This window comes from Lampris incognitus, chromosome 9 (genome assembly GCF_029633865.1).
Source record: "Lampris incognitus isolate fLamInc1 chromosome 9, fLamInc1.hap2, whole genome shotgun sequence".
In the NCBI taxonomy this organism is placed as follows: Eukaryota; Metazoa; Chordata; class Actinopteri; order Lampriformes; family Lampridae; genus Lampris; species Lampris incognitus.
The window spans coordinates 48986374-49002339 of NC_079219.1; the positions used below are offsets into that span (position 1 = coordinate 48986374).

The window sequence follows — 15966 nt, forward strand, 5'->3', positions numbered from 1 at the left end:
ACAAATCAAGGTCCTTAGCAAAGGCTATTGGTTGACTAATAGAATCAGATGTGTAACTGCTTGGTTGGAACAAAGACCTGCACCCACACTGGACCTTTCTGGACCATGTTGCCTATCCCTGCCTTAGAGAAAGGCAACAAATTACTAAGAATGAGTAGTCAGTATAGTTACAGGAAGTCTGTCACCCTACCCAGTTAAGGACACAAGACCCTCCATAAGAAAAGGAGAAGAAGCCTTTAGCCCAGACTCACTAGATACAGAAGCCAACTCTGACACAGGCCTGGGAGTTTTGACCAACGCAACAGGCTTGACAGTGGTCACGTGAGTTTGCTGCCAAAATGCGCGCGCATACTATGCGTGACGTAGGTCGTAAAAGTGTCTAACGTTCCGTTTAAGCGACACAATTTTAAGTTAACAAAAACAGAATGAACTTATTCGCTATAAAATGGGCGCCATATACGCGTGCATTTTTAATGATGTCTTCGGTCCAGTCCACTCGTTTTATAGACTGCTTTACAATTGGTAAACTGTGATCACGTGATTTAGTATGCACGCGCATTTTGGCAGCAACAAATGGCGGAAGTACGGTCATACCTACTATGCGTGACATAGGTCATAAATGGGTCTATACAAAGCGTAACAGTTTGCAGCGATATGTCCGTTTTTTTGCGATAGAAACTCACTGGGCTCTCCCTAGTTCCCCGATCCTCCCTAGTAGGCTTCCCTTCTGCACTATTGGGAACACTGGTTTTAGATGGCACCACGGAGGCACTTGAACTTCCCTCGAAACCGTTGTCACTAAGCCGGTCTTGCACAACTGGCTTCTCAAACATGTACTTATGGGTGAGTACATATTCATCAGCAAGAATTGCAGCATCAGACACTTTAACAGCTGTCTGCTCATTCAGATGAGTGGTAGTTTTCTCAGGCAAAAAGTGATTAAACTCTTCTAAAAGCACCAAGGCCCTAAGCTCATCACGAGTTTAACCCCTTGAGCTGCGCACCACCGATCAAGTAATGCGTCCGTCTCACAAGCAAACTCAACGTAACGTTCGAGACTGTTTTTTACACCTGTGAACTTTCTGTTGATAAGCCTCCAGCACAAGTTCGTATGCCCTCAAAAAACCAGCTCTGACCTGCTCCTAATGGAGGTGGTCTTCAGGAGACAGCGTTGTGTAAACCTCCTGCGCTTTACCAGTAAGTACGCACTGCAGCATGACTGCACACGTGTCTTTAGGCCATTTTAAAGTCGTCGCAACACGCTCGAAGACGAGAAGATATTCATCCACATCCTTCTCGCGAAAGACGGGGACGAATATTTCCACTCACATCGAAGTCAGGTGAAGCTGAGGTGAACGCTGCTAAGCTGGACATTACAATCCAACTCTTTTAGACCCAACATGCGCTTAGTTTCCCCCTCAAGCTTTCTCATCTCGGTGTCCTTCTCCTTTAGCCCTATCCGACAGCACTCTAGATCAAGCTGTTTTGACCTCACCTGTTCTGCAAGACCTGCCTCAGCTTCAGGAGAAATAGCCCCACCCTGTATGCCACGTCAGCCAAGAACACTTCTTTCCCCACCAAAACGGACAGATCCCTTACCACCGCTTGCTGCCTTGCTTACTAATAGAAATGTTAAGCTTTTCTGCAACGACTTGAAGATTATCTTTGGCTCACCTACCCGACTTCTCACGAGTTGGACCACCTTCCAGATCAAACTCCATTACTTCCCAACCAGCCGATTTGGAAGGAATACAGGAACAATTAGGCTGTTAACAATGCACCTCCCGATAATCGCAACCCAAGTCCTACAATTCAGGATAGCATCCCCACACAACACTGCAAACTGTTACAATCTTCCAAAAATAACACACTAGTGTTTTATTGTACACACCAAAAATGTGTACACCAACAAAACATGTTCAAGGGCTTACCTTGCCAACCAAGTGCTGCAACCACATAAAGTAACACGTGCAGACTAATTGAGAACACAAAGGCTACTGCGCACCTGAGAGGAGGAACCTCCCAAACACCACCCATCAATAGGCAGCACACTACCGCCAACTCGATTAATAATAGCCCAAAGGCACAGCGCACAAAAGTAGTAAAACTGCATCACCAAAACCTGGACGTGCCAAACACAGTTGCTTTGACGAGCCCCCGTATACGTTACGGCCACAACAAGGACTTATTGACTCAGTCTTGTGACCAGCAACATATGAAGAGGGGGCGCCACACCAAGTTGCAATCAAACAGGCAAATGAATTTATTAACAAAAAGAAACCATACATTACCAAACTATGGGAGACTGGAGGATCGGCCAGACGAAGCAAAAGGGTGGGGAAGTCTGGGCCAACCACATATTGGGCTGTCAAACCCAGAGCTTCCCCCTAAACTACCAAAAACAGTGAATAACAAAACTAACCAAATAATGCCACGAAAATTAAACACTAAAGTAGCTAGGAAGCTGCTTTGTTTTTATTGTTTTGTTTTGTTCTTTTTGGCTTTCCCCCCATCTTTTTCTCCTCAATTGTATCCAGACAATTTGTCCCAGTCGCTGCTCCACCCCCTCTGCCGATCCGGGGAGGGCTGCAGACTACCACATACCTCCTCTGATACATGTGGAGTCACCAGCTGCTTCTTTTCCCCTGACAGTGAAGAGTTTCACCAGGGGGACGTAGTGCATTTGAGGATCACGCTATTGTCCCCAGTTGCTCTTCCCCCTTGAACAGGCGCCCCGGCCGACCAGAGGAGGCGCTAGTGCAGCGACTAGGACACATACCCACATCCGGCTTCCCACCCGCAGAGACGGCCAATTGTGTCTGTAGGGATGCCCGACCAAGCCGGAGGTAACATGGGGACTCGAACCAGCGATCCCCGTGTTGGTAGGCAACAGATTAGACCGCTACACTACCCGGACGCCTGGAAGCTTCTTTGTGTAGGGAGAACTACCAGCTTCCTCTCTTGCGGCCTCTCTTATAAGCGGCAGGGCCACCCACCAATCACCACCAGATCAGGAATACCTGAGAGAGAGGGGGGAGAGGGGAGAGAGGAAAGAAAACAACAGAGGGTGGGGGGCATGTAACATTAACCATCTTGTTAAAATCAGTTAAAAAGTCTTTGTAATACAGACAGTGAACCAAGAGCTTGGTGGATTTCCACAGTCGCTCCGCCCTCCAACATTTACACTGGAAACAGCAAACAGTGTCATTCAATCAGGGGGGGTGAAGTGATGGAGGGGACGTGTCTCATTTTACCAGGAGCCACTTTACACAAAATGGCAGAGCAGTGTGTATTGGAGGACTGGACTAGACAACCAGTGTCCACGTGAGAAGACAGCACTGCACTTGGGTCAAAAGCTGCAGAAAACTTCTCAGCTGAGAGGTGATTTAAGATGTGACGGCAATTTATACATGTACTGGGTAGCGAATCTAAATTAAGACATTCATGCTCAGTAGCATGCAGCTCTTCAGAGCAAATATTTATATTTAAACGAAGCGTAAAAACAAGGTCCAAAGTATGACCCCTAATGTGTGTGGGACCAGACAGATGTTGAATAAAATTAAAAGACCCAATGACATTTAGAAAATAAGCAGCAAAGCTACAAGAAATGTCGTCATCATCAATATTTAAGTCACCAACCACAATAACCGTCCAAGTTGATGATAGAGGATAAAACTCTATCTGAGCTAATGATAGAGGATAAAAACTCTATCCAAGCTAATGATGGAGGATAAAACTCTGCCCAAGCTAATGGTGGAGGATAAAAACTCGGTCCAAGCTAATGATAGAGGATAAAAACTCTGTCCAAGCTAATGATGGAGGATAAAAACTCTGTCCAAGCTAGTGATGGAGGATAAAAACTTTATCCAAGCTAATGATGGAGGATAAAAACTCTGTCCAAGCTAATGATAGAGGATAAAAACTCTGTCCAAGCTAATGACAGAGGATAAAAAAAATCACTAAATCCAGACATAAAAGGGGGTAGGTAAATTAAAATACAATAAAACAGATTTGAATGACCAACTTAGGTCATCTGCAGTTCAAATGAGGAGAAAGCCCCAGTGCTCACCGTCTAACTTGAAAAGCAGTTTCTGAAAACCACGGCGAGTCCTCCACCCCGGCCCGAGGTCCTGGCAGTGCGGATGAAAGTACAATCCGGCTGGCGTAGTTCAATTCAATGCTCCTCTGCCAAGGCTCGGTCAGAAACAGGAAATCCAATCTTATTGAAATAAATAAATAAATTGTTCAATATGAAGAATTTATTTGCCATGGAGTGAGCATTTATTAGCGCCATCCTGAGGGGAACAGATCCACTGCTAGCAACAGCAGCGGTCTGAGCCAAAGGGAGCAGAGTCTGATCCGCTGCACACAGCAGAAAGGGCCTCCTCCGGTGAGACAATCTGTGTCCCTGTCTGAAGAGGGAGATTAACCAGTGAAGGTGTTGATACCGGGCGGCTATTGCTTGAAACACTGGTCTGAATTTTAACTCCCCTCAAAGTAATTCCAGTCACACCGGTCAATGAAATGATATCTCGTCTAGCGCGTCATTGGCAATTGATCCTATTAAGACTGTTGTTAGTGAGCCTCTACCTTCAACCAGAGGGGAGAGGGACAAATTACTTAAGAGAGGATAGTCATGGTCTGTTATTGCTAAAATTGACCCCCTTTCACATTAGTGTTGAAACCCAGACCTTCATATCGATGATCACATGAGACAGCTTGGCCAGTAGGCGCTGGTTAGCTGCTGTGCTAGTGAAGGTGTGTAAGGAAGAAATATTTCCATTCAAGAATGACAAATAGGAATCATGCAAGCTATAGTATTCTGGGAAACGTGCATGGAGCGTATTGCAAAACTGCTAAAATATCGAGGTTGGAAATCGCCGTAGTCAAAAGAATTGCCACTTTACCCATGTAGCCTCATTCACTCAATTTTTTTCCCCCGTTTCACTTTTACTGGTGCTAGAGGGCGTTAATAATTTGAGCATTTGATTGAGGGAAGGCTATGTTGTTTATCTTTCAGCGAGGGGATTTTTGGCTTCTCCTGTCTTTCAGTAGACTACCAACAGAACATGACTTGTGTTTGATTTATTTAAATAAACTTTATTGATTTCTGTGTTCACAAACGTGATAGCCTGCTCAAATGATGTAACTTCCGAGTTGTGACATCCTACCAACCGTTGACTTCTACTGTACTTTTGCTCCGCCCCCAAGCTATTAATCAAAACAAAGCCATAAGGAGCCATTAAGCAGAGCTGTTATGTTTGGCAAAATAGTTCTTTATCTTCCTGCATTCCAAACGGATATTTTCTCGGTAAGGGTCTGTTCAAATCAGGCAGTTAAGTTAACCTTGATACAATTTCTCAGGTGAATTCTGTAACGTTTTAATGAACAAGGAGAGAAGGTAAACATAGATCCCAGCTCTCTCAAACATATAAGATCTAACAAATTAAGCAATTTATGGAAAATGGCCTATATTTATGTGGGACGTGGCAGATATTGTAAATTGGCAATAACTTTTAATTATGCCGGTATGATCTTTTAAATAGTAACTAAACCCTTGACCATTTCAGAGAGTTTGCAGTCTGCGGGTTTAAAATCCATTTAAGGTTATTCTGTGATGTTGGCATAGCAGGATAAATGCAGCATAAGCTGATAAAATTGATAATGGGTCCATTTGATTTAGGTGTACCAGCACAAATACCAGCATTGAAAGACAGCACGGCAGAGCCAGCACAAACCGTTGTCAATGCCAGTTCTTGGGTGCACACACAGCCAACAGAGCATTATTAATTTCATTAGCTGCAACTGTGTTTGTTCTGCTACGCTTACGTCACAGAGTACCAAGATCAGCCTGCCATGCTTTTAACCTTTACATGGTTTTTAATCTGTAGATTTTGGCAAACTCACCAAAATGGTCCAGGGTTTAATCCACTTTAAATTTGTAATTTGAGGACCTCCCCAAAAAAAACAAAAAAACAAAAAAAAACCCAAAAACATAGAACAAATTCAGGTCTTAATTTAAAATAGATTGTTAATCTCAGTGGGACTACCTGATTCAGAAAGGTTAAACAGATGTAAAACAATTCACGCTTGGCTCCGGGATGATTTTTTTTTTTTTAGAGGGGAAGTGGGCCTCTTATGACGTCAACACCTCCCATCATGTCAGATAGGGTTCTTCCAAGAAAGCACATAAACGGAAAAGAGTTTTCTGTTGAATTTCAGCAGCATTCTAAACAACAACGGGGACTCATAATTCAGGGCCCATGACCGAGTTATGATTTCTGTGTAAAGGAAACTCCAGATAGAGTAACTATGAGTTCTTCTGAGAGAATGATCGGCTTTAAGCACCAGGTCACAGATTTAGATTTGATTTGTCTTATTTTGGGAGGTTGCATGGATGTTGAAAAATGGATTGGATTTGGTTTTTCAGTGCAACTTTTAAACATAAACACTTTTCATGTGTTTATGTTAGTTGATGTCTTTTGTCTCCTGGCTGGAATGCACAGAAACGTGTCGCGACGTGACTGTGGAATGTCCTGTGGTTCAAACCAATGCTATGTTACTGGCCATAAATGGGACATGTACCAAGAGGTGGAAAATAATAGATTAAAACTACTCTCGTTTCAGTACTTAATAAACTTTCCCCTTTAACTAGGGCTGGGCGATACTCAAAAAATTAAATATCACAGTATTTTTGACTGAATAACTATTGATAATGTAAGGATATTTTGAGGGTGACTATTGGTGCTTGTGTAAGAGATTCACACGCAGGAAAATGAGGAAAAAGATCATTTGTAATATTGATATAAAGTCCGAGCAGGTAGAGAGAGGCATTCATTGCTCATTTTGCTCAGCTAAAACAGTTATAAAAGTACAGAAATGTGTGCCACTTTACTGTAGTGCAGATCTTCAAGACCATGGAATGACAACATTTAAGTTATATCACCATATTACCTTTACTAAAATCCCAGACCCTATCCATACTGACCAGCTCTAGTTGTAAATGTACTTTTCGAGTATGATAAAATCATAATACTTTTATTTTTAATTTGGCTTGAATCATGATTAATGCTGTCACAGGTGGTTCAATGGGTCATTTAAAGGTTATATTGCTAAGATATGAAGTTGAGCAAATTCCTGCCTCACAAATGAGCAAGCTTCTGTGAGATTTTATCGCGTCAACCAGTGATATGTTTTTGCCAAAGCATCCCATTCAGCTCAGCAGGCCCCTCTCGGAAGTACCTGAGGACAGGCCAAATATTTTGCACAAGAGCTCTTTGGAAGTGGCAACAAACTGATACTGGTGGGCTTGAGAGCCAGTCAGATCCAGATGTTCTTAACCTCTGTGGATGGGAGGTGGTACGAGTCTGACTGACCTCTGAATTTGTATTTGAATCCCTAAAAGGGGTTAAATTTGTCTAGGTTCTTTGTGTGTGTGTGTGTGTGTGTGTGTGTGTGTGTGTGTGTGTGTGTGTGTGTGTGTGTGTGTGTGTGTGTGTGTGTGTGTGTGTGTGTGTGTGTGGCAGCATCCCCAGTAAATCTTCATGTTTTGTTTGGACAACAGTTAGGATTTCTCCTTGTCGGCGGTCTTGTTTACAGCTGATTCCCGGAAAGATTGCAGAATTTGGGAGGGACCCTGTTGGCAAAAAGATGATTTAATTTTGTTCGATATGTACAATAACATCGTGTTTCCCAGGATCTCATGGCCTGTAGAGTTCCTTTTTAAGGCCCTGGGACCACCAGAAATAGGCAGAGCTAATATTCTTTACATATCCCTGCAGAACCGGAAGTTTCACGACCAAAACCACTAAACACAGTTAAATGAATGAAGCCATCTACTCTTGTTCCATCACTGACTGCAAACCATGCCGCATATCTTTAGTGTAGCAAATTAGATTCTGGCAACTGTATAAAACTGGAAGATGTGACAGGTGATAAAATGCTAGCTTCCTCCATTTTGGACTCTCCCTAGTGACCGCTGTGTCAGAAGTTGGTCGGGTATGCTGTAGGTTTTCTAAACACCTCAGCAAAGTGGTTTCCGCAAGTCAAAGGTGTTTGTTAGATTGTAAAAGGGAGAATACACTCAGAAACACCCCCTTTACCCCTCATCTATTGCTCTCTGATGATGGACTGTGTGGTCCGTAGTCTCTCCTGCGATACAGTGGGGTCATTTGAGTTGTCTTTCATCACTTCCTGCATCTGCACCTGTGATGCTGAGCAGGAGACTGGATTTTTCTGCATCCCTGTGCCATATCAGGGAATTTTCCAGCAATTTGATTTCATTTCACAGTTCAGAAGTTCCCTTAGGGAAAAAAAAATGCTAATTTGAGTGTAAAATCTCAACTCTGATTTACAGCAATAGAGCAGGTTGGCGAGCTGTTTCTCATTCCAACACATTACCTTACAGTTCGAGGACAGTGTCTCCCACCCTGCAGTGCAGGAAACCCAATTATTCTGCCCTTATTCCGTTGTGTTTTTGCTCAGTTTATTTGCCAGACCTCAGAAGCTTACCTGTACTAGTTTCGACAGGATAAACTTTAATTTTCAAAACATTCAAGACATTAACAGAAAAGGCACCATAAAGTGTACCAGCATCCAGCTCTCAAGATTGTTCTAATTACTGGCACCTCATGATGCTAATGACTTGAACTTGGAGTGTCTCTGTCTCTCAAACTGAGCTGTGAACCCAGTGACTCCACCAGTAATTGTCGTCATGGATATAGTCCATTGTCTACTGTTGTTTGTGTGTGTGTGTGTGTGTGTGCGTGCATGCACGTGCATGTTTGTTGCATGTTCTTTATGCAAATGTGACACGTGCCAGTGTTCATGTATATTCGTCAATGCATGCTGTCGTCTGACAGTTTGTTTCCGTGTGTGTGTGTGTGTGTGTGTGTGTGTGTGTGTGTGTGTGTGTGTGTAAGTTTTCGCTCTAGTGCAGAGTGTAACAGTCGTCCCTTGGCCCTCTCCTCTCCAGACTTGGTCTTTACAAAGCTTACTTTGTCGCAGTAAACCGGCTGAGGCTTGCAGCTGGGCGTTGCAAGTAACAGGCCTGTCTTTGCTCTGCACTGACACAGAGAAGAACCTGCTAGGTGTGTGTGTGTCTGTGTGGAGGCATGGAGATGTTTAGGAGAGATGGCAGTGGAGTTTTTAACTAGATTGTTTAACACAATCTTGCAAAGTGAGAGGATGCCTGAGGAGTGGAGAGAAGCATACTGGTACCGATTTTCAAGAACAAGGGCGATGTGCAGAACTGTAGCAACTACAGAGGTATAAAGTTGATCAGCCACAGCATGAAGATATGGGAAAGAGTAATAGAAGCTAGGTTAAGAGAAGAGGTGACGATTAGCGAGCAGCAGTATGGTTTCATGCCATGAAAGAGCACCACAGATGCGATGTTTGCTTTGAGGATGTTGATTGAGAAGTATAGAGGCTAGAAGGAGTTACGTTGTGTCTTTGTGGATTTAGAGAAAGCATATGACAGGGTGCCGAGAGAGGAGGTGTAGTATTGTATGAGGAAGCCGAGAGTTGCAGAGAAGTACAGTGGCTTGCAAAAGTATTCATACCCCTTGAACTTTTCCACATTTTGTCACGTTTCAACCACAAACCTAAATATATTTTATTGGAATTTTATGTGAAAGACCAACACAAAGTGGCACACAATTGTAAAGTACAAAGAAAATTATACGTGATTTTAAAAAAAAAATGCAAATAAAAAACTGAAAAGTGCGGTGTGCAAAAGTATTCAGCCCCCCTGAGTCAATACTTTGTGGAACTGCCTTTTGCTGAAATTACAGCTGCAAGTCTTTTGGGGTATGTCTCTACCAGCTTTGCACATCTAGAGACTGAAATTTTTGCCCATTCTTCTTTGCAAAACAGCTCAAGCTCAGTCAGATTAGATGGAGAGTGTTTGTGAACGGCGGTTTTCCGATCTTGCCACAGATTCTCAATTGGATTTAGGTCTGGACTTTGACTGGGCCATTCTAACACATGAATATGTTTTGTTGTAAACCAGTCCATTGTAGCGCTGGTTTTATGTTTAGGGTCGTTGTCCTGCTGGAAGGTGAACCTCCGCCCCAGTCTCAAGTCTTTTGCAGACTCCAACAGGTTTTCTTCCAAGATTGCCCTGTATTTGGCTCCATCCATCTTCCCATCAACTCTGACCATCTCTCCTGTCCCTGCTGAAGAGAAGCACCCCCAGAGCATGATGCTGCCACCACCATGTTTGACAGTGGGGATGGTGTGTTCAGAGTGATGTGCAGTGTTAGTTTTCCACCACACATAGCGTTTTGCATTTAGGCCAAAAAGTTCAATTTTGGTCTCATCTGACCAGAGCACCTTCTTCCACATGTTTGCTGTGTCCCCCACATGGCTTCTGGCAAACTGCAAACGGGACGTCTTATGGTTTTCTTGTAACAATGGCTTTTTTCTTGCCACTCTTCCATAAAGGCCAGATTTGTACAGTGCACGACCAATAGTTGTGCTGTGGACAGATTCCCCCACCTGAGCTGTGGATCTCTGCAGTTCGTCCAGAGTCACCATGGGCCTCTTGGCTGCATCTCTGATCAGTGCTCTCCTTGTTTGGCCTGTAAGTTAGGTGGACAGCCGTGTCTTGGTAGGTTTGCAGTTGTGCCATACTCTTTCCATTTCCGGATGATGGATTGAACAGTGCTCTGTGAGATATTCAAAGCTTGGGACATCTTTTTATAGCCTAACCCTGCTTTAAACTTCTCCACAACTTTATCCCTGACCTGTCTGGTGTGTTCCTTGGACTTCATGATGCTGTTTGCTCCCCAATATTCTCTTAACAAACCTCTGAGGCCGTCACAGAACAGCTGTATTTGTACTGAGATTAGATTACACACAGGTTGACTCTATTTAGTCATTAGGTCAACATTCGATCATTCAGCAATCATCAGGCAACTTCTGAAGGCAATTGGTTGCACTCAGAGAAAAGGGGGCTGAATACTTTTGCACACCGCACTTTTCAGTTTTTTATTTGTAAAAAAAAAAATTAAATCATGTATAATTTTCTTTGTACTTTACAATTGTGTGTCACTTTGTGTTGGTCTTTCACATAAAATTCCAATAAAATATATTTATGTTTGTGGTCGTAACGTGACAAAATGTGGAAAAGTTCAAGGGGTATGAATACTTTTGCAAGCCACTGTATGTAGGAGTGGTGCAGGATATGTATGAGGGAAGTGTGTCAGTGTTGAGGTATGCGGCTGGAATGACAGACGGGTTCAAGGTGGATGTGGGAATACATCAAGGATCGGCTCTGAGCCCTTTCCTGTTTGCAGTGGTGATGGACAGGTTGACAGACAAGATCAGGTAGGAGTCTCCGTGGACTATGATGTTCGAGGATGACATTGAGCGAGAGTAGGTAGCAGGTTGAGGAGAGCCTGGAGAGGTGGAGGTATGCACTGGAGAGAAGAAGAATGAAAGTCAGGAGGAGCAAGATGGAATACCTATGCGTGGATGAGAGGGAGGACAGTGGAATGGTGAGGATGCAAGGAGTGGAAGTGACAAAGGCATATGACTTTAAATACTTGGGGTCAACTGTCCATGGTAACGGGGAGTGAAGAAGAGGGTGGAGTGGGTGGAGAAGAGTGTCAGGAGTGATTTGCGAGAGAAGGGTACCAGCAAGAGTTAAAGGGAAGGTTTACAAGATGGCAGTGAGACCAGCTATGTTATATGGTTTGGAGACAGTGGCACTGATGAAAAGACAGGAGGTGGGGCTGGAGGTGGCAGAGTTGAAGATGCTAAGATTTTCATTGGGAGTGACGAAGAAGGACAGGATTAGGAACAAGTATATTAGAGGGACAACTCAAGTTGGACGGTTTGGAGACAAAGCAAGAGGCAAGATTGGGATGGCTTGGACATGTGTGGAGGAGAGATGCTGGGTATATTGGGAGAAGGATATTGAATATGGAGCTGCCAGGGAAGAGGAAGGCCAAGGGGGAGGTTTATGGATGTGATGAGGGAAGACATGCAGGTGGCTGGTGTGACAGAGAAAGATGCAGAAGACAGGAAGAAATGGAAATGGATGATCTGCTGTGGCGACCCCTAACGGGAGCAGCTGATAGTAGTAGTAGTAGTAGTATCCGGCCAATTACCACACTCCTCGGAGCTGTCCTAGTTGCTGCTCCACCCTCTCTGCCGATCTGGGGAGGGCTGCAGACTACCACATGCCTCCTCTGATACATGTGGAGTTGCCAGATGCTTCTTTTCACCTGACAGTGAGGAGTTTCACCAGGGGGACTTACTACGTGGGAGGATCACGCTATTCCCCCCAGTTCCCCTCCCTCCGAACAGGTTCCCTGACCGACCAGAGGAGGCGCTAGTGCAGTGACCAGGACACATACCCACATCTGGCTTCCCACCCGTAGACATGGCCAATTGTGTCTGTAGGGATGCCCGACCAAGCCAGAGGTAACATGGGGATTCGAACCACCGATCCCCGTGTTGGTAGGCAACGGAGTACACCCCCATGCCACCCGGTCGTCCCTTACTTGTATTTCTGTCTGGTGTTTCTGTTAAATCCTACCTTGAATGAAACCACGTGGTTAATACAAGTGAGAGTATGTGAAGGAGCGGCTAAAACAGAATAGTGGTGGGGAATGCTGTAACTCTATATTTTGCCAATTGTTTCACACGTGATCATTGTAATATTAAAATAGATGCAAAATCTTGCAACAGCATACATTTTAGATGCACTCATGCAAGACTGTCAGTTTTTGAGAGCATTAGAAGCCAGCTTAATGAGGCGCTTCACATCTCCAAACCAACATGTGTTAAAAAGAGCGACATGCTACCAGAATTGATGACAGTCTGCTTTTTACCCAACTCAACAGTAAATGACAGCTTGTCAGGGAAACTGTCAGCTGAGTTGTCTTACCAGCCAAGGAATGTCAGAGTGAAGCATGTCTGGAATATGGGCCATGTGGTATGGGCTCGCACACAAAGCGACATTCCCATTCTCTCCACAGAGAAGGACTCCTCTGTGTTATCTTGGCTTTCTGTTGTTAACATGCTAGCTTTTGTCAACATCCCACTACAATGTGACAATGCCAGTCATTCTCCAAGTGGCTGTCTGGGGAGAACTCACAATGACAGATTGTTTGGCCCCAGTCAACAAGGAACCTGAACGTGGACAAACGTGTGGCCTGTAATAACCCCAAAAGTGACTCACTAGAAATACGGTGTGCTGAAACCGACAGTAACGTGACGTGATATCGGTCTCTACCCAGTCACCCTCATTTGACTGTTGTCACTATTTATCTTTTTGTTTCTTGTTCGTAATTATTTGCATATGGAAAACTACCCATCAGTTTAGACTCCCAGATAAATCGTCAACCACAGCGAACGAAGTATACTTGTTAAACTTTGACACATTTTACCATTTCATACCCTGAGCGGAACAGGACAAAACAAATAAAACAACTATTATGAACATGTGCTAACGCATGCCTCTTTTTGCACTAAGGCCTTCTGACAACCCTGCCTTCACGTTTGTAGACACCTGCCTCATCTATGTACACAGAGTACACGCTTTATGCATGCCTCTGCCTCTCTTCCCATGGCGCAGACAAGCGTGTTCACTTGGACTTCCCCGCTGTCCTTGTCCAGCTTCGACGCCACCCGAAAGCGGTCAAAGCGGCGGCGCCACGTTGGCCATTCTGACAGACAGTCAGGTGAAATCAGATGGTTCTGTTGGTCTGAGCTTTTCCATTTTTTTTTTTTTTTACTTCTGCAGGCGTCCAGTTGGCCACTTCTTGACACCATGTCATGCACGGTAATACAATAAAGGGACCCGGCAGCCGGTCGTGTGTTCCGAAATTCACCGTTTTTATTAACAGAGCCTCATACACTTTTTTCTTCTCATTTTGTTCTCTATTAATATCATTTCACGGATATCTGTAAAACAGTACAGTGAAAAAAATCCATAGAAATGGTGTCAAAATAACCACTCTCTCCAGTAACCCAACCCCCCCCCCCCCATATTACAGGTGACAGGAATGAGCTGGTACTTGTTAACCACACGGGGAAAATAAGTTCAAAGGATCAACACCCGAAATGAGAAAACACACAACCCCCAAAACAAAACAGTTCTGCCAGCGCTAGCTCACTACACCATGGTTTTAGTAAATTTACCACACAACCTTAAACAGGAGGAAACTTGTAAACTGTCTTTCAAATTCTACTCTGGATGCTGCGCTTATTCTATTTTCGTACAAACTTTTATTTTTGAGATAAGGTAGGGGATCGTACTCACAACTGAGGGCGAAGGCCCATTGGCTTTAGATGAAGAACATAACATGGCACCAACAGGTAATGGGCTTCAACATGAAGGATGAAGCGTGCACACAAACAAACAAACAAACACACACACAAAGACACTTTGCTCCTGATCATGGGTGGAAAAAACAAACAGGGAAGAGAAGGTTGAGGGGGTCTTGGTAGATATCGATTTAATCATCTTCTCCATTATCGCCCTCTCCACCTTCTCCTTCATCTTCATCACCTTCATTATCTATGTCCTCCAGGCCTTCTCCACCATCATCATCCTCACTCTTTATCATCTGTGTCGGGAATGAAGAAGTACTGCAGAGGGTTTGGCCAGATGTCATCCTTAATGACTTCCCCCAGCTTTTCAGCCCCAGCATCAGTGTGGTCAGTGAATCAGGTGAAGAAGCTCTCCGGTTCTTCACGTTGGCTCTTTTACTTCACTTTGGAGCGCTTGGTCAGAGCCATTCCTGACTTCCATTTGATCTTTGTTGACTTTGAAGATGCGGCTCCGCTCTCATCCAGACGAAACTCTTTATAAAGTACTTTGTTTTTGAAGTACGGGTTGTCGTCCAAATTAAAATTTATTCTGTGGCCTGACATGATGTCTTCAAACTCTGTCACCTCCACTCGGCTCAGGTAATTAAGGGCCTCTTCGTCTTCCTCTCTCAGTAGGGCAGATACTTGTGGATGGTGGGTGAACGTGGTGACCCAGAAGCCTTGAGATTTTGACGATCAGTTCTGACCTCTTCTGAAAGAACGGCTGAAGAGCTTTATTGTACTTTTGTTTTACTTGTAAGAGCTTCTCGCTGGCCTGCTCATTCAACCTACACATTTCACGTTGGACTCTGTAAATGTGTTCGATCATTTCTTTTTGCTGTTTCTTGGAGGCTTCGTCCGCTCCGTCGTGGTTCGCGTTCACCTTCTTTTTACTCACTTTCGCCGCCGGGGCCGACATGTTTCCTGCGGGCTGGTGGGTCAGAGACGTACGGGGGGGAATCCTCTGGTGTTGGGGGTCCCGCGTGTTTCTCCTCGGACGGCTCGAATTTCCACGGAAGGTCCAACGTGCAAAGCCGACGGCGCTTACTCACGAGTATCAGACACGTTGCGTTCAACCATAGGTTACCAACCGAAGCACGCTGATGACGTCATACCAGTGCGACTACGGTGGCCTGTAGGCACCCATCAATTAACGCTGTCATTACACAGTGTACGTTTAAAGTAATTATTGTCTTATGTAGTATCATGTCTTATGTATTATAATGCAGTTTGTATGTGCTTATTTTCTATTTAATTTTAGGGACGTTTGTAGGCTTGTTTATCTTGAAAAGACCATACCAGTGTTTTTAGATGTTTTTGCCCATTTGCTACAAGTTTAATGATGTATTTCACATTACTCCCAACCATTTTTTAAAGCGTACTATCGTGTATTACATTTTGGAATAACTATCCAATTCCCCTGTTTTCTTTAATTTGAATATTCAGGTAATACACCAACAAAGAAATTCTCTGCTTTTCCAACTAATTTTCTCTTAACACGAAGAAGTCACAGACGCTTCAATGTCGTTTGTCAATATTTTATTTGTTGTTTTAACCAGGAACTATTTTGTGGCGGAGGCATACATTCATTCTGTTGTGCGGGTGTCTTCAAATTTGATGTGACGCGCTGGGCAACTTCTC

At 44.0% G+C, this 15966-nt stretch overlaps 1 protein-coding gene and 1 pseudogene across 1 annotated transcript in view; one reads left to right on the forward strand and one right to left on the reverse strand.

Moving 5' to 3' along the window:
- Positions 1-15966, forward strand: part of paqr6 (progestin and adipoQ receptor family member VI) — a 59993-nt gene that overhangs the window by 21048 nt on the left and 22979 nt on the right. The window lies entirely within an intron of this gene.
- LOC130117654 (protein SET-like) lies at positions 13840-15359 on the reverse strand (annotated as a pseudogene).